The 19,403-nt window shown below is 38.4% G+C and overlaps 1 long non-coding RNA gene across 1 annotated transcript; it reads left to right on the top strand.

Moving 5' to 3' along the window:
* The first annotated feature begins 9,985 nt into the window (after positions 1 to 9,985).
* LOC126617269 (uncharacterized) lies at positions 9,986 to 19,211 on the top strand. Its single transcript, XR_007621313.1, has 2 exons — positions 9,986 to 10,205; positions 19,023 to 19,211. It is a non-coding gene; the product is annotated as an uncharacterized LOC126617269 (long non-coding RNA).
* Positions 19,212 to 19,403: the final 192 nt, after the last annotated feature.

Raw genomic sequence — 19,403 nt, forward strand, 5'->3', positions numbered from 1 at the left:
ATTACGGTAAAAGTATTAATAATGGGAACTTTAACGAAAAGCTCTCAGTACTGTTTAGTTTAACAAAAAACCGCATTTTTACACTAAAAAGTCAATCCTGATACTATTCACTTTACCCTTTATTTTGTCTTTTTCGTTAAAACTCAAAGTTTTCAAGTTCTTTTCATTAGTTTTCCTATTAATATATCATGTAAAATGAGGTGGGATTACTGATAAAAGATAGAACTTTAGCTGATGGTAAACAACAGTTGGGAATTTGATGTAAGATGGCAGGTAGATATATACATTGAACTCTTCTTCAATTCACTATACAAGATTCTCTAAAATTCTAAAAATATTTTTGAGTGATTTGTTGATCAAAGTTTTAGGTATGAAGAATGAGTAGCAATATTATAACTCAATCATAGTACAATGAATAAAATAATAAGCACAATATATTACAAACATGTTGTAGGTATAATTTACTGAACAAGTATAGAGGTCAGAAAAAGAGAGGGGGTGCGGCATAGAGAGAGAAGAGAGAGATATGTAACTGTGAGGTGTGTGTTATATTACCTCATTACACCTTTATTTATAGTAGTAAGGAAGGTTAAAACCTTACCCTAAGGCCAACTCCGACCCATGACCTAAAACCTATAATTCCCCTTCTATTCTCTCCCCCCCCCCCCCCAAATCCATCCCAACCCAATTCTAATTTGTACCTAAAACCTAAAACCTATATAAAAAAAAACCCAGATTTAGCCCAGGATTTAGGACAAAATTAGTGGTGGAGCCCCCACCCACATGTATGTGTCTTCCACTTGTCTGCTAATAAAATTGAGCTGAACGGCTCTTTTGGTTGATCAACTGCTCACATTCAAATGGGTTGTTGGTTATCCAACGATCCACATTTAATTCAGTTAATATTTTTGTCTTGTATTTATAAATTTATTGAATCCAACGACTTAGATCAAATAGATCAAATCTAACAGTAAAAAAAAAAGATCTAACAGCCAAATTTAAATTCACTGGTTAAAATAATTATAAAAAATTATTTAACTCAAAATTCACCCAAAAACTCTATAAATACCTATATATTTGTTGAAGCATCCACACAAAACTCACTTTTCTCCTACAATTCTTCCAATTTTTCTTTCTACCATCTTCCAAAACCATGTGTTTGCTTATGTGTCTTGTGTTTATACATATCTATCATGTGTTTCGTATTCTTCTATAGTGTTTCATGAGTTTCATGTGTCGATTTTGTGATTTTTCAATGTTTATTGGAATTTAAATATTTTTAGGATAAAATGTTCATAAAATTAATTTAGGATAGTCTACATAATTTTTTTTTTTAAAAGTTAATTTTAAAAAAATGCCTAAATTCATTCTTTAATAATCTGGGGTTAAAATTTTAGCACAGAAGGGTTGGAGCAAAAAATTGTCTCTGGGTTAAAACCTAAATTTTATGGGCTAAAAATTTTAGGTTTTAGGCCAAGGGTTGGAGATGGTCTAATATGATTACAACTCTAATAGGATAATATCTAACTCTAAAGAATATTCCAAGATATCCCTAGATACACTAGGATTCACAAAACCACATTCCTAATCTAATAGAATTGCAACACTCCCCCTTGAGTGTGTAAATACTCAACCAAATGGTGCATCAGGTCTTCAGCATTAAAGCAAGTACATTTGATCAAATCGTTGGCACAATGAGCGAATGCGAGTCTCAAAACAATAGAAGAAACGCATAAAAGGTAAAACTCACAAAACCTTGCTATAGTAAAACCCAAGGTGGGAGGAAAACCCATAGACTAAGGAGAAAATTGAGAAGTTGCATTAAATCAAAACTATACGTCTTCTAGACGGAAGTAAAATAGCTCATAGGAGTATGATCAGCCTAGGATGGGTGCCTTATCAAAACCTAGTTAGGTAGCAAAAACCCAATGGGAAAAATGCTCCTAATCGTAGGGAAAAAGAGTACATTAAGATTAAGTGAGTATACTTCTAGATACTCCCTTGAGTTTGAATAGAACTTCCAAATGAGAACTATAAGCATTTGCATATGAATAGTTAGGCATACTAATTTCTTAGACAAGTTTCTGGAAGGTTGACTTCCGTAGTGACGTCGTATAGAGGTCGGCAAGGTTGTCTGGGATTGGCTTGCATGACTTTGTTGATGTATCATGTCTTGGTCATGTGGATGCATACGACATAGTCTTCATGGATCGTCGTTGGGACTCAACGATGGATGAAAACAGCAAGTACTTCGAATATACTCAACAAGAACTTCTAACCATGTCTCACATGTGGTGTAGTGAAATAGGATAAGTCTTAGAACAATTCGAAGGTTTCACAACAAAGGTTATATCGTGGACTTCTAAGATATTGCGATGTCTCTAAAGATAAAGACATAACTATTCGGGGATGTGCCTTGTGTGGGTTTGATAAGTAATTAGCGTCAGCATAATAATCAAGGCAAGCATCATTCCGAGGATCAGGAGAATGGAATCCGCTCGAGATGCGTTGGGATTAGCCCAAATCTCTTGTACCTTTCAAGGTGGTGAAAAAATTCTTTAATATCAATTCAGTGGTTGCGTGTAGGTGCGGTGTTACATCTTTACCAACAGATCAACAATGAAGGAGATGTCTTATCTAATACAATGAGCTCAGTGTTGGAAATGTGCCCTAAAAGCAATCATATGATGATACTTTATGGACATTTCACATGTTAAACTAATCTAGTTTAATATAAAGGGCAAAGATTATTGTTTTAAGCCGTTTCATATAAATATTAAATGCTTAAACGATAAGTCCAAGAATATGTAATTGGGAGAATGTGATCTAAAGAAGTTAGATTCAAGAGACCATTCTTTTTCGTACACATATCCTAAACGTTCCTAATCATAGGATTGCCAATCGAGTCATTGGTGTGACTGACACCAAGACAAGTATATAGGTGCTCAATAAAGAATTAGTCCACTTAACACTATCAACAAGGAGTTCTCATACTCGTGTCACATGAGAACTCATGGTTGGGATAATGCAAAGTAGTCATTTGACTTGAGGCATCATAGTTGTCTTGTGGTTAGGTCCTTGATCTTTGACTATGTCAAAGTCACTCCATTAGAGGGTGTCCACGACATAGTTAGGGTTAAGCACGTAGCCATAGAGGCAAGTGAATGCGCAATAAGGGATCTCTAACCTTCAAGCTGTTTAAGGGAGAATACTCTATGATATGATAAAGAATCTCTGGCCAAAGTATGAATGAGATTTAGGAAGTCGTTCCAAATCACATTCAAGGTAATCATATAAGTAAGAGAATCACATTGGATAGTAGACATGAATAAACTATCATACCAAACAATGTGGTCAATAGTATTGTATTAGAGAAAGACCGTATTGCATTGTAATCCTAAACTGAATAGGTTTTCCACCTCTTCTGATTAGCTTGAGTAACCATGACATACTGCTAGGTGTCACTCATGGTTTGTGGAAGCCCTAAAGGTGAGTAATCACTAAAGGGAGAATTGAAAGTATGTTTCAATTCACAATTGATCGTTAAGAGTAATAATCGCCCACTGCCTCACTAAAAATAACCTAATGGATCGTACACTGAGTAAGGTAGAGATTGAAGAACCAATGGAGATGAGTAAGGATAATTAAATGATTTAATTATTTATGGCTAGGATTAATTAATATGTTAATTAATTAAACGAATATGTTCGTTATAGACCTCGAGTTAGTTTTGGGCCGCAAGGCCTAATAGGATTTGAATGCCAAGCCCATTAACTCAAGTTGTATGACAACTTGAAAACACAAAGGGCTTGAAAGCCCAATGAACCCTTAATGGCCGGTCATATAGAGAGGGGCAATGAACTTGGCTTAATTGCAAGTTTGTGATTCCATTGTGAGGTGGTATAAAGGCAACTTTATAGCCATTTCATCTTAAGGGTTTCTTTTGGAGAAAAGATGAGAACACAAGCTCCATTTTTCTTTCTAAGAGGCCGGCCACCCTAGGAAGGTTTTACTAGCATCTAAATCTTCCTAGGTCACTCATCTCTTCTTCTAGTTTCTCCTTGGTGTGGAGACTTAGAGGTTCTCTATTTTGGGAACTTGGAGCATCCATTCTACCATCCTCATCCAAGAAATCCATGGAGCTAAGAAATACGGAATGAAGGCCTTATCTCTTGGGTGATTAGCCTTTGCTTATGCAAAGACAAATCAACAAAGGTATAATATTTCTCAACTCACTTTGTTCTTGAGTTGAATCTTGGTTCACCATAACTACTAGGCTTTGAATTTCACAGGTAAAATTTTGTTTTTGAGTGCATACAAGCATGATTCCACCTTTAATTGTTAATTGCATGTTGTAGATGTTGCTCATATGAACTTGTTTTCACAAATATTTCCTTCACTAAGTACAACAAAGCGCAAAGTTGAACTCAAATATGGAATTTTGGATTCTATAACCTCTTCAATGGTCTGATTTGCATATAGCATATGGAAGATCATAGGTATACTCAAAAGTAACACTTTCAGGGTGTATTTCAACTGGTAGACCAATGTATTGTTAGAACAATGCTTCAACTTCAGGTCAAGGCATAAACAAGTTTTCCCAAGATCCTTCATCTCAAATTCCGTCTTCAGGTGCAAGATAGTTTTCTCAAGTTTTCCTAGAGTCTTAGTGAGATTCATGTCAACGACATAAACTGTAACTCTAGCAATTTGGAATAAGACTTCATAGATTAACACCAAGGGCATTCATTCATATCCTTAACTAATCAAATAATCACTTAGATGGATATACCACATCTACCGGATTGATTCAATCCATAAGTGAATGCCTCAAATGAGTTGAGAAGGTGTTCCGTGGTTTGGAACTATTTAAGCCAGTCTATGTAATTCTTTGGGAACTAACATGTAAATCTTCGTATCAATATCCCTATAGAGAAATACTAACCACATTCGTAATGCTGCTATCAATCATATGACATTTGAGAGAAACCTTGCACCATAAGGCGTACATCATATCGCACTATTTCATTCATCTCATTACGCTTCCTTTCTCACTTGTAACATAACAGAGTTACCTTAGGCAGTGTAGGAACGATAGTTCAAAACACACTTTCGTAAGAAAGTTAACCTGGATTGTAATTTTGGTTGTCCAATCAGTTCTATGTTATCATTAATGAAGGGAACACTATTCGATATCGTCATTTTTCATTTAAGTCGGTAGCTACCATATAAGTGAAAACAACATCGATGATGGATATATTATATGTCATTTTCTTCCTCTTATAGGGAAGTGAATCCTATGAACCGAGTGATCTGTCATGCTTAAGCCAAGATAGATTGATTAGTTATCCGCTAGTGTACCAGACTATCCAACAAGGGCGTCAAAATTGTCCAACAGGGGTGACACACCCTTCGGGGATGTTAACTCAACTTCTGTTAAATACGTTTATCCTTGTAGGCTTGTTTGCAGCTGTTATATGATCTCGTCACTTTAGTTATATAAGAGGAATGTGTTTGGTGCACCATTTTGAAAGCTAGAATTCATCGCACTTGCTTATCACACTTGTGCGATACAGGGATCGAGATGAGACATAATGGGCAACATCTACGTAAATTCGTGCAATTTTATTGACTTCTTATCTCCCCCTAACGGTGGGAAGACTGTCTCATTTAAGTGACAATCCGCAAATAAGCAGTAAAAAGATCGCATGCAAGGCTCTAAGAGAGCTAGTGTGAAGGAGAATCATAATCGACAAAGATTTCACATCCTTCTTTGAGGGCCTATATTGGTACGTTGCGGTGGTGTAACATGGCACATGGAATGCACATCCAAATGCGTAAGTACAAAACATGAGGTTCGTACCCAGTAACCAATTGTAATGTCGAATAGGTTGGGTGGCAATGGACCTCAAGACGGACCAACATAGCTGCGTACAAGATTGCATAGCCCTAGGCAGCAACCGAAAACTTGGTACGTTCACCAAGGTCTGGGCGATCATTTCAATTGCGCTTTATGATTACTATGCGAGGCTATTTGGAGTGAACATGGGAATTTGATGTTCAATTATAGACCCAAAGGACATGCAATACTTATTGAAAACCGTCGATATAAACTCTCAGGCATTATCCAATCTTCCAATCTTTATGGGATAGGTAGGGTGGTGAACCCTTAAATTGGCCAGGATGTTTAGTAGCAATGTGTGTGGATGAACATGTGACCAGTTTGTCGATTCATCAACCAAAACCAAAAATATTTATATGGTTCGCATTTTGGTTGGATTAGTCCACATATATGCCCTTGAATCCACTGTGAAAAGATGGTGCTTTTGTATCTTTGTGAGGGATGATTTAGAAAATCAATTTCCCCAATGAGCAAGCTTGGCAAAGTGTGCTTGTAGGCACAAGATCCTTACTTCGAGGTAAGGAAATGTGTTGTAGCATCATTATTTGACCTCAATGTCCCAAAACGGTCGTGCCAAGGCATGTAAACTACTCAATCACTAGGCTCCAGACCGGCCACATGTGGCGTGTTCCCAATTAGGAGGCAGCCTATTAACCCCAAATCAAGGTTTTAGGCTCATTTTTGAAGGTGGTGCAAAGATATTCCAGTCTATTTTCTTTAGTGGTTTCATTTATGATCATTGTTCTCTCGAATATCCTTAAAACTCAACAATGTTCTTCCAGAACAGGGAGAATATAAGGTCTTAATCAGGTTGGATAAACCTGAAGTCATTGCTAAAGATGTGATTTAGGCATAAAGTTAGTGTGTGTAGTATCGCATTCATCCAGACAACTAACTTTCCCACATTCGTACCTAATCACATGTTTAATTGAATTCAGTCACATGTATACAAGAAACATGATTCAATTAACTCATATTCGATGACAATATCAATAAAATTATCCATAACTAAAATACACACCAAACTTGAATCCAAGAACATGGAAAAGTGTTCACAAAGTAAATGGTTTACTAAGGAGATTCGGCCTACAAGGTTATCCATGTCAAAATTCTACTCTTCCAACAATGTTCGGTGGAGCAAAATTAGTTTCACGTATTGACTACTAGAATGGTACTCCTCAACGACATTGGTGGAGGCAAGAACAGATGCATAACCAATGATCAATTCCATCAAGACGAAAGTAGATTCTGCAGGGTTAATGTTTGGAAATATTATCCCTTAGTCTTGAAGTTTTAGGTCTTAGGTGCCAAGGATCACGCTTTGGGCATAATGCCATACCTTGGCAGACTTTGATTATACCATATGTTGTAAAAACAAACTCAAAATTAAATTGTGAAAGAGACAGACTCAGACTTAGGTTCAGTAGGCTCTAGCCGGATCTGGAGGGTTTTATTCGATAGGCCTTTACTGAAGCAGAGTAATACCATTTGGTGCACCTCTGCTGAATCAGAGTATTCCCTTCGTTGCGTCCCTGCTGAAGCAGAGCATTACTATTCGGTAGGCTTTGACCTAACTAGGTTAAGCCATTCGGTATACTCTAGCCGAACTGGGTCTATACTGTTCGGTAAACTCTAGTCGAAGTTGGGTTTATACTTTTCTCTCATGTTTGTGGTAGTAATCAGATTCGAGAATTTGGTAAACTTCCACTTTCTGCAATGTTTCTTAAGGAGCGAGTTAGAAACATGGAAGAACGAGAAGAAGTATTCTCGAGTTAAAATTCTATCGGATTTATAAATTTCAAAATTGTACTCATTCATAGATGTAGTCATGGTGTGCTTCAGGCAATATTTTTCATGATTAGATTGTCCATAGGAGTGAGCCAACGAGCCATGAAATCCTCGTTTGAGAGGTAGTTCCATGGGAAAGTGTTCACAAAGTTGAATCCAAGAATATGGAAAAGTGTTCGCAAAGTAAATGGTTTGCTATGGAGATTCGGCCTACAAGGCTATCCATGTCAAAATTCTGCTCTTCCAACGATGTTCGGTGGAGCAAAATTAGTTCCATGTATTGACTACTAGAATGGTACTCCTTAATGACATTGGTAGAGGCACAAACAGATGCATAACCAGTTATCCATTCCATTAAGACAGAAGTAGATTCTACAGGGTTAAGGTTTGGAAATATTATCCTTTATTCTTGAAGTTTTAGGTCTTAGGTGCCAAGGATCACATTTTGGGCATGATGCCATACCTTGGCAGACCTTGATTTTACGATATGTTGTAAAAACAAACTCGAAATTGATTGTGAAAGAGACAGACCCAGACTTGGGTTCAGTAGGCTCCAATAGAATCTGGAGGGGTTTATTCGGTAGGCTTCTACCGAAGCAGAGTAATACCATTTGGTGCATCTCTGTCGAATCAGAGTATTCCCTTAGGTGTATCCTTGCTAAAGCAGACCACCACCATTCGGTAGGCTTTGACCGAACTAGGTTAAGCCATTCAGTATACTTCAGCTGTACTGGGTTTATACCGTTTGGTAGACTCCAGTTGAAGTTAGGTCTATACCTTTCTCTCACGTTTGTAGTAGTAATTAGATCCGATAATTTGGTAAACTACCACTTTCTACACTGTCACTTCAAGAGCGAGTTAGAAACATGGAAGGACGAGAAGAAGTATTCTCGAGTTGAAATTCTATTAGATTTATAAACTTCAAAATTGTACTCATTCATGGATGTAATCATGGTGTGCTTCAAGCAATGTTTTTCATGATTAGACGGTCCATAGGAGTGAGCCAAAGAGCCATTGAATCCTCGTTCGGGAGGTACTTCCATGGGAAAGTGTTCATAAAGTTGAATCCAAGAACATGGAAAAGTGTTCACAAAGTAAATGGTTTACTAAGGAGATTTGGCCAACAAGGCTATCCATATCAAAATTTTGCTCTTCCAATGATGTTCGGTGGAGCAAAATTAGTTTCATGTATTGACTACTAGAATGGTACTCCTCAACGACATTGGTAGAGGCACAAACAGATGCATAACCAATGATCCATTCCATCAAGACGAAGTAGATTCTGTAGGGTTAAGGTTTGGAAATATTGATAGAAGCATATTTATGCGACTTGATTAGCTTGTTTTCTTGCATTTATGTTGTTAGTTCATAGTTATTTTAGTATTTTAAGCTATTTTCGTGTGTTTGTAGGTCCAATGAGCTAAAGTTGCAAGAAAGTGCATTTTGGTGCATTTTGAAGCATTTTTGGGCTTGGAATGGATATCACATGCATGGAGCAAGGTGGATGGACGAAATTGAAGACCAAAAGAGGCTAGGATTATGCTGAAGTTATGAACAAATTAATTCAAGAAAAGGAAGTTAAAGATGCAAGCAAGAAAGAAGGAATGTTAGCTAAAGTTTCCTTGTTTTATCTTAAACCTTTCCTGATCCTAAATCACCTATGTTCCAGCAGCAAAGGGGTGTTCTAAATACTTTAGGACACTAAATTACATGTGTTTAGAAGTACAATCCCTACCACAAAGGATGCATCAACTTACCTTTCCCTTGCCTTGCCGTGCACACTATCCTTGTCCCCTTCATTGTCTCATTGCTGCACCATTCCACCACCTTTCCATTTTCCTTCCCTTTTCCTTGTCACACAACCAACCTTTCACACCTTCCTTTTCCGTGCACTTCATCCATGTTCCCTTGTTGCAGCAACCTTTCACTTTATGTCAAAACAACCTGTCACTCTTTCCCTTGCCATGTGTCATACCTTTCCCTTTCACCTTTCACTTTATGTCACAACTTACCTTTCACTCTTCTTCTTTGATGTGCACTCCATCCATGTTCAATTATTGCAGCAACCTTTCACTCTTTCCTTTGCCATATGTCTCCATCCTTGTCCCCCTAACTTTTTCCTTGTTACATCACATTTCCCTTTCACTCTTTCCTTTGCCTTGTGTTCCATGTCCCCTTGCTGATTATCTTTTCTTTCCTTTCCCCTAGGATCCTGCTACACTCCTAATTAACCTCTACAATGCTTTCTTCTATCCCTATATAAATTACCCTTGCCGCACCATTCCATGCATTCATCATCCTTAGACCATTCTACATAACCAACGCCATTCACCATCATTCATCATACCCTAAACACATCAAAACAATCCCTGCCGTAGCCAACCTTCATCCATACACATCCATTCCTTTTCTCAGCCATTCTTCCATACAAATCATCACCCAAACCTTATGTCGCAGCAGGAAGAAAGTAGGGAAGACTCTTGGATGTTCGAGCTTGATTGTTGGAGCATTCTAGGTGTAATTCGTTCTATATTTACAATGTTTAAATTCTTTTTCTTTTGTTTTGCCATGAACATGAGTGGCTAAACCCCTCTTGGCTAGGGGTGATTTCAAAGCCATGATTATGTGTGCAATATGAGTTGATAAATTCCAGTTATGAATTCTTGAATCGTGAATGCAATTGGCTTAACTGTTTGATTGATAACTTATTTATGTTTGTTGGTTGAGGGTCGAAACTTAATTGGCATGCATAAATCTGGTGCTAGAGTATAAAGAAGTTTCACATAATCGTTACAAACTTATATTCATATGTAGTGAAGGTCGTTGGTCATGATCGCGTTAAGTTTAATTCCTAGTATGAGTGACATGATGTCATAGTTGCAAGTGCTTTGTGAATGCTTATAATTTTCATTGAACGTAATGATCTTTGATTGTATCTCTATTATGATGTCATGTAGGGAACTTTTGAAGAATGCCTTGGGTTGTCGAATAATGTCATCTAATCCAATAATACAAGGAAAATTTGAAGGTTAACTAGTGATGTCATGGTTAATTTGGGGCATTGTCGTTCATAATTCAATGAAGGAGTAACTGGAAATCGAGTTGTTTGCATATATGTCATGTGTGGAGAAAGAGCCTTTAACTAGCCCATCATCCATCTAATTTCCCAAAATCGTTTTCAAATATGTTTTAAGTTACAATCTTTTTTGCTATTTTAAATTTGTCCAAAACAAAACCCTTCTTTACTTTCATGTTTCAAATTATTTTAACCTTGTTTTGTTTGTGTTTTTAAGTGTTTTGAGTCAAGCCCAAACCTTATTTTCGTCCAAAATTGTGCTTAGTGTCAGAAACTGCCCAGTTGGTGTTTTTAGGCAGTTTTGAATGTTTTTAGCTTATTTTAAGTCTTGTGAACTTGTTTTGAATCTTTTGAGTCTATCCAAACGTTTTTAGTTTGTTTTTGTGTCTTTGAGTCAGTTTAGAGTCGATTAGCAATCCCTCCTAATCCCCGGTCTAGAACGATCCCTACTTATACATATACTACAATTGTCAAAAGAGGGTTTAATTTATGTGTTAAGTTAATTTTCGCATCAAATTTTGTCGCCATTGTTGGGGATTAGCAACTTTGCTAATCCCTTGTTATTTCTTTTTGTTTATTTTCGTGCGTTTTTGTTTTAGTTTCTAACCTTGTTTTGTTTTCTTGTTTTTAGGTACTAGTTTATGACTCGGAGTTCTCAACCGGTTCGTGAGCATATCTTAGACTTTGACGACGATTTCAAGCGGACTTTGAGAAGGAAGACGCATCAACAAGAGCCCCAACCACCTCAACCTACACTAGATTGTGAAGAGGACGAAATACAAGTGGAAGAGGAGGCCACACTTTGAGGAAGAACAAGTTATGGCAGCAGACAATTAAACAATTAAGGAGCTTTCCACTTCGGGATTGGACAATGCCATGCCCCTATGCATTCAATATCCAAGGGCGGCCCAAGACAAGACCGACGAGTTCGAATTAAAGTCTAGCCTACTGCACCATATTCCTAAGTTCCATGGGTTGTCTATGGAAGATCCTAATAAACATTTGAAGGAGTTTGAGGTTGTTTGTTCGACTATGACCCCAGTGAATGTTGATGGGAGCATTTTGAAGATGAAGGCTTTTCCCTTTTCTCTCTTGGTAAAGGCTAAGGATTGGTTGTATGAACTAGCCCCCAGAACTGTCACATCTTGGGATAGCATAAAACGGGCATTCTTGGAGAAGTTTTTTCCAACTTCTCGAGTCATTCTTCTACGCAAAAGGATTAGTGGCATTCAGCTAACCCAAGGTGAATCATTTCCAACTTATTATGAACGTTTTGAAACTCTTGTTGCTTCATGTCCACAACACCAAATGAAGGAAGAACTGGTCATTCAATACTTCTACGAAGGGCTTCTACCCATTGAATGCCAAATGCTAGATGCCTCAGTGGGAGGAGCTTTGGTGGACAAAAAACCCATGGCTGCCAACACCTTAATTGCTAACCGAGCATTGAATGCTCAACAATATGAAGACGTTAGCCAAAGAGACACCCCACAATAGCCACATGTAAATGAGGTAAGTACTATTTCCGAACTTCAAAATCAAATGGCTAATCTTACTACTCTTCTTTCACAGGTGGTTGAAATACCAAAAATAAAAAGTGTAGCTGCTTGTGGCATGTGCTCAATGCAAGGACATCTCATGGATAAGTGCCCTCAACTGATCGAAAATGGAGGGTGGGAATCTGCCAATGCTGTGGGTTTTGGGAGTCAAAACCAACCAATGAGTGATCATTTCTCTAATACATACAATCCAGGTTGGAAAGATCATTCAAATTTCAAATGGAGGGAGCCCCAACAAACCCAACAACAAAGTACATTTAGGCAACAACCTCCGGGGTTCTACCAAAGGCCGTATGCACCCACAAAACCCCAAGCACAACCTGCCCAAACCAAATCATGTTCGTCCATAGATAATGATAAAAAAATTTCAATTATTAACCTTTATGGCGCAGGGAATGAAAACTAGAGACAAAAAGGTGGGTGATTTGGAGAAACAAGTAGGGCAGATTACGGAGTTCATGGGCCAATTCAAAGAACAAGGCAAGTTGCCTAGTTCAACCGTTGTTAACCCGAAAGGAGGCTTCAAATCTGCCAAAGCCATCACCTTGCAAAGTGGAAAAGAAGTTGGATCTAACCCCAACCCATCCAAATCCAACCAAAAGGAGGACGAAAAGATGCAATTTGAGGAAAAGGAACAAGGGCTGCCCACGGCAAGGATTGAGCAATCTTTGTCGCAGCCACTTACACACTCTAATTCGGCCACCAAAGGTAAGTTGGGTTCAAATTCCATGAATTCTAACTCCATTCCACCCAATGCACCATTCCCTCACAGGTTTGTGCAATCAAAGAAGGATAAGAATGACAAAGACATCCTTGAAATATTCAGAAAGGTGCAAGTCAACATTCCACTTCTAGATGCAATTAAACAAGTCCCCAAGTATGCTAACTTCCTAAAGGAGCTGTGCACTACAAGGAAGAAGGTTTCGAACAAAGAGGTGCTAAGGGTAAGTGAGAATGTCTCAGCTGTGTTGGAACAAAAATTACCTCCTAAATGCAAAGATCCCGGCAGTTTTACAATTCCTTGTGTTATAAGCAATACTAGCTTTGACTCTGCCATGTTAGATCTAGGTGCATCAATAAATGTCATGCCTTATTCAATATATGCATCTATGAACTTGGGAGAATTAAAAAATGATAGAGTGATTATTCAATTGGCCTATAGATCTAATGCGTATCCAATAGGTGTTTTGGAGGATGTTTTAGTGCAGGTGAATCACCTAGTCTTTCTGGCGGACTTCTACGTGCTTGAAATGGAAGACTCGGACCATTCCCCTCCATTACCACTCTTACTTGGCCGACCATTCATGAAGACTGCTCGTACAAAGATAGTCGTATTCAAAGGAACATTGACCATGGAATTTGATGGGGAAGTTATTGATTTCAATATTTCTGATGCTATGAGACATCATCATGATGATCACTCTTGTTTCTTTATTGATGTAATTGACTCTTTGGCACAGGAATTCCTTGATGATTTAAGTGAGGATGCACTTGAAAAGACTCTCACACAAGGCATTGGACTAAAAAACGAAGGGTTAGCACTTAGGCATGCCCATGGCAACAACAAGGAACACCTTGCCGTGCCTATTCAAGAGGAATTGATGACTATGGTTGCTGCCCTAGAGTCAAATCCAGCGCATATTGGTAAGTCTCCTAACCTAATTTCAATTCCCGTTTCGACTAACAAGATGCTTCATTCTGTAATCCAGCTATCTTCCCTAGAGCTTAAACCATTGCCTAGCCATTTGAAATATGTGTTTTTGGGAGAACAAGAGATGCTGCCCGTCATCATCTCTTCTTCACTCACGGCACAAGAGGAGGACAAGTTGGTAAGGGTGCTTCGAGAATACAAAACTGCCATTGGTGGACATTGGCCGATATAAAGGGAATTAGTCTTACCACGTGCATGCATTGAATACTTTTGGAAGAAGAAGCCAAACCATCTAGAGAAGCACAATGCCGACTCAATCCACCCATGATGGACGTTGTGAAGGAGGAAATCATCAAGCTACTAGATTGTGGAGTGATTTACCCAATTTCTGATAGCCATTGGGTCTCTCCAGTTCAAGTTGTTCTTAAGAAGTCCTGGGTCATTGTGGTAAAAAACGAAGAGAATGAGCTTGTGCCCACCCGAATCCAAACCGGATGGAGAGTTTGTATTGATTATCGGAAACTCAACACTACAACAAGAAAAGATCACTTCTCGCTGCCCTTTATTGATCAAATGCTTGAAAGGTTAGCCAATCATGCTTTTTATTGTTTTCTTGATGGCTATTCCGGTTATAATCAGATTGTGATAGCCCTCGATGACTAAGAAATGACTACTTTCACGTGCCCCTTTGGTACCTTTGCTTATCGACGCATGCCATTTGGGCTATGCAACGCACTAGCCACATTTCAAAAGTGTATGGTAAGTATTTTCTCATATTTTGTGGAAAAGATCATTGAAGTGTTTATGGATGACTTTAGTGTTTTTGGTGACTCATTTGATGCATGCTTGAATAATCTTACTTTGATCTTACGACGATGCATCGAAACTAATCTTGTTTTGAATTGGGAAAAGTGTCATTTTATGGTAAAACAAGGTATAGTTTTGGGGCATATCATATCCGAAAAAGGGATTGAGGTTGATAAGTCAAAAATAGATCTTGTACGTCACTTACCCTTTCCCACTTCGGTGAGGGAGGTTCGTTCTTTTCTTGGCCATGCAGGATTTTATAGGCGATTCATCAAGGATTTCTCAAAAATCTCCCAACCTCTGTGCCGTTTACTCCAAAAGGAAGTAGCCTTCGAGTTCAACAAGGAGTGTAAGATAGCTTTCAAAACCCTTAAGAACATGTTGACTTCGGCCCCCATTATCATGCCACCATATTGGAGTCTTCCATTTGAGCTAATATGTGAAGCGTCCGACTATGCCATTGGTGCTATTTTAAGCCAAGGGAGGAACAAACAGCCCCAAGTCATCTATTACGCCTCCCGGACCCTAAATGATGCTCAATTGAATTATTCTACCACTGAGAAAGAACTTCTTGCAGTTGTCTTTTCTTTAGATAAATTTCGTTCATATTTACTTGGCACTAAAGTGATTGTATATTCTGACCATGCAGCTTTGAAGTATCTTTTCACCAAGAAGGAGGCCAAACCATGGCTGATTCGTTGGATGCTCCTACTTCAAGAGTTCAACATTGAAAGACAAAAAGTGGAGTGAAAATGTGGTGGCTGACCACCTCAGCCGTTTGGTGCACATTGAGGACTCCTTACCTATTCTAGAAACATTCCCTGATGAACAATTGTTGTCCCTAAAGGTAAGTGAGCCTTGGTATGCTGATTTGGTCAATTATTTGGTCACAAAACATGTTCTTAGCACTCTAGATAAATACAAACGTAATAAACTCAAAAATGATGCATGCTTTTATGTGTGTGATGATCCATATTTGTGGAAATATTGCCCATATCAGATTGTTCGAATATGTGTGCACAATTCTGAGTTTAATTCAATTCTAGCCTTTTGTCATTCTTATGCATGTGGGGGTCATTTTGGCACCCAAAGAATAGCCCTCAAGGTGTTAGAGTGTGGTTTTTATTTGCCTACAATGTTAAAAGTTGCTAGAACATTTTGCATAACTTGTGATCGATGCGAAAGAACAGGTACAATCGGTGTTAAGGACCAAATACCGCAAACCCCTATCTTCTATGTCGAAATTTTTTATGTTTGGGGTATTGATTTCATGGGTCCCTTTCCTTCTTCGTATGGGTTCACTTATATTTTGCTTGCGGTTGATTATGTTTCCAAATGGGTAGAAGCAAAGGCTACCCATACTAATGATTCTAGAGTTGTTACAGATTTCATCAAAACTAACATTTTTTCTAGATTTGGGATGCCGCGGGTGTTCATAAGTGATGGAGGCTCACATTTTTGCAATCGGACCATTGAGGCGCTGTTTAAGAAGTACAATGTCAAGCATAAGGTTTCGACACCTTATCACCCTTAAACAAATGGTCAAGCCGAAATTTCGAATAGAGAAATCAAGCAAATCTTGGAGAAGACTGTTGGGCCAACCCAGAAGGATTGGAGCTTGCATTTAGACGATGCACTGTGGGTATATCGCATTACCTACAAAACACCCATAGGATGTCTCCATTTCGGCTAATCTATGGCAAGCCGTGTCACCTACCTATGGAACTAGAGCACAAGGCGCATTGGGCTGTGAAAACATTCAATTTGGACTTACATGCTGCTGGAATGCATAGAAAGCTCCAATTGAATGAACTTGAAGAGATAAGGAACGAAGCATATGAGAATGCCCGAATTTACAAGGAGAAAACAAAGGCGTTTCATGACAAGATGATTCGGGGCAAAACATTATCAATTGGACAGAAAGTTTTGCTATTCAACTTCTGTTTACGTTTATTCCCTGGTAAGTTACGTTCTAAGTGGATTGGACCTTTTATTGTTACTAACGTTTTCCCATATGGTGCAGTTCAAGTCCAAAGCTTAAGGAATGGACAAGAATTCAAGGTAAACGGACATCGATTGAAGCCATACAATGAGAGTGCCATGGGGTAGGTTGTGGAGGAGATCCCTCTCCAGGCCGTGGGCTCCAATGGGGAATGAATGAAGTTCTTCGTTCAGCTGCAAGACATTAAAGCAAGAACTTCTTGGGAGGCAACCCATGCATTCAACAAAGGAAGACCTAGGCATCACTCCACTTCCAGATTTGCTTTCCTAAACCCTTCTCTTTGTTGTTTCTATTCTGCCATGTTTAGTTTGTTTATTTGTTGTTTGTTTGTTTGCTTATGTTTGAATTTGACCCTAAGTATTGCATGAATCTTCCCTTGTGTTTAAAGTTGATTTTTGCATTCGAAAGTGAATTATAAGTGTCAATTTCATTACTTTGCTTGCAATTTCTTTAAGAACGTTTGTTTATCCTTTCCCTTTCCTTGTTAGCCAATACCTTAGCCCCGTTACAACCCTTTGACTTCTATCTTGGGTGTTATGTGTTTCAATCTGTGGAGTTTGAAATTGGTATGAGCATATGGAATCCCTGGTTCTCGCTTCTAAGTAGTAGCATTCTATTCATAAGATCATATATATATATACATGCATTAATAACTCCAGAAATTGCTTTCTTTGTTTAAAAACATATGTGAGTACTAGTTTTCATGTTTACATCAATCTTCTCACATATGCCTAGTATAGGGAGTGTAGTCAGAAAATCTGTGTGAAAATAGAGAGTATATCTGGTGAGGAATTGAGGGAATTCTCTAAGGCATGTTACTTCATTCAAAGCATTGTTTTAATTGATTAAATGCGAGCTAGTAAGTGGTGACTTTGATTAAGTGTGTGCTCGAGGGTAAGGATAACTAAAATCTGTGGGAGTAGTGATCTTTGGCGTGTCATGTTTCATTTGGAAATCCCTGAGGCAAATGTTGGAAGGTCTAGGTTTTGTTTGGCTCGAGGACTAGCAAAAGCTAAGTGTAGGGGAATTTGACAGGAGCATATTTACGCTACTTGATTAGCTTGTTTTCTTGCATTTATGTTGTTAGTTCATAGTTATTTTAGTATTTTAAGCTATTTTCGTGTGTTTGTAGGTCCAATGAGCTAAAGTTGCAAGAAAGTGCATTTTGGTGCATTTTGAAGCATTTTTGGGCTTGGAATGGATATCACATGCATGGAGCAAGGTGGATGGACGAAATTGAAGACCAAAAGAGGCTAGGATTATGCTGAAGTTATGAACAAATTAATTCAAGAAAAGGAAGTTAAAGATGCAAGCAAGAAAGAAGGAATGTTAGCTAAAGTTTCCTTGTTTTATCTTAAACCTTTCCTGATCCTAAATCACCTATGTTCCAGCAGCAAAGGGGTGTTCTAAATACTTTAGGACACTAAATTACATGTGTTTAGAAGTACAATCCCTACCACAAAGGATGCATCAACTTACCTTTCCCTTGCCTTGCCGTGCACACTATCCTTGTCCCCTTCATTGTCTCATTGCTGCACCATTCCACCACCTTTCCACTTTCCTTCCCTTTTCCTTGTCACACAACCAACCTTTCACACCTTCATTTTCCGTGCACTCCATCCATGTTCCCTTGTTGCAGCAACCTTTCACTTTATGTCAAAACAACCTGTCACTCTTTCCCTTGCCATGTGTCATACCTTTCCCTTTCACCTTTCACTTTATGTCACAACTTACCTTTCACTCTTCTTCTTTGATGTGCACTCCATCCATGTTCAATTATTGCAGCAACCTTTCACTCTTTCCTTTGCCATATGTCTCCATCCTTGTCCCCCTAACTTTTTCCTTGTTACATCACATTTCCCTTTCACTCTTTCCTTTGCCTTGTGTTCCATGTCCCCTTGCTGATTATCTTTTCTTTCCTTTCCCCTAGGATCCTGCTACACTCCTAATTAACCTCTACCATGCTTTCTTCTATCCCTATATAAATTACCCTTGCCGCACCATTCCATGCATTCATCATCCTTAGACCATTCTACATAACCAACGCCATTCACCATCATTCATCATACCCTAAACACATCAAAACAATCCCTGCCGTAGCCAACCTTCATCCATACACATCCATTCCTTTTCTCAGCCATTCTTCCATACAAATCATCACCCAAACCTTATGTCGTAGCAGGAAGAAAGTAGGGAAGACTCTTGGATGTTCGAGCTTGATTGTTGGAGCATTCTAGGTGTAATTCGTTCTATATTTACAATGTTTAAATTCTTTTTCTTTTGTTTTGCTGTGAACATGAGTGGCTAAACCCCTCTTGGCTAGGGGTGATTTCAAAGCCATGATTATGTGTGCAATATGAGTTGATAAAATCCAATTATGAATTCTTGAATCGTGAATGCAATTGGCTTAACTGTTTGATTGATAACTTATTTGTGTTTGTTGGTTGAGGGTCGACACTTAATTGGCATGCATAAATCTGGTGCTAGAGTATAAGGAAGTTTCACATAATCATTACAAACTTATATTCATATGTAGTGAAGGTCGTTGGTCACGATCGCGTTAAGTTTAATTCCTAGCATGAGTGACATGATGTAATAGTTGCAAGTGCTTTGTCAAT

Source organism: Malus sylvestris, chromosome 3 (assembly GCF_916048215.2).
Source record: "Malus sylvestris chromosome 3, drMalSylv7.2, whole genome shotgun sequence".
NCBI classification, from domain to species: domain Eukaryota; kingdom Viridiplantae; phylum Streptophyta; class Magnoliopsida; order Rosales; family Rosaceae; genus Malus; species Malus sylvestris.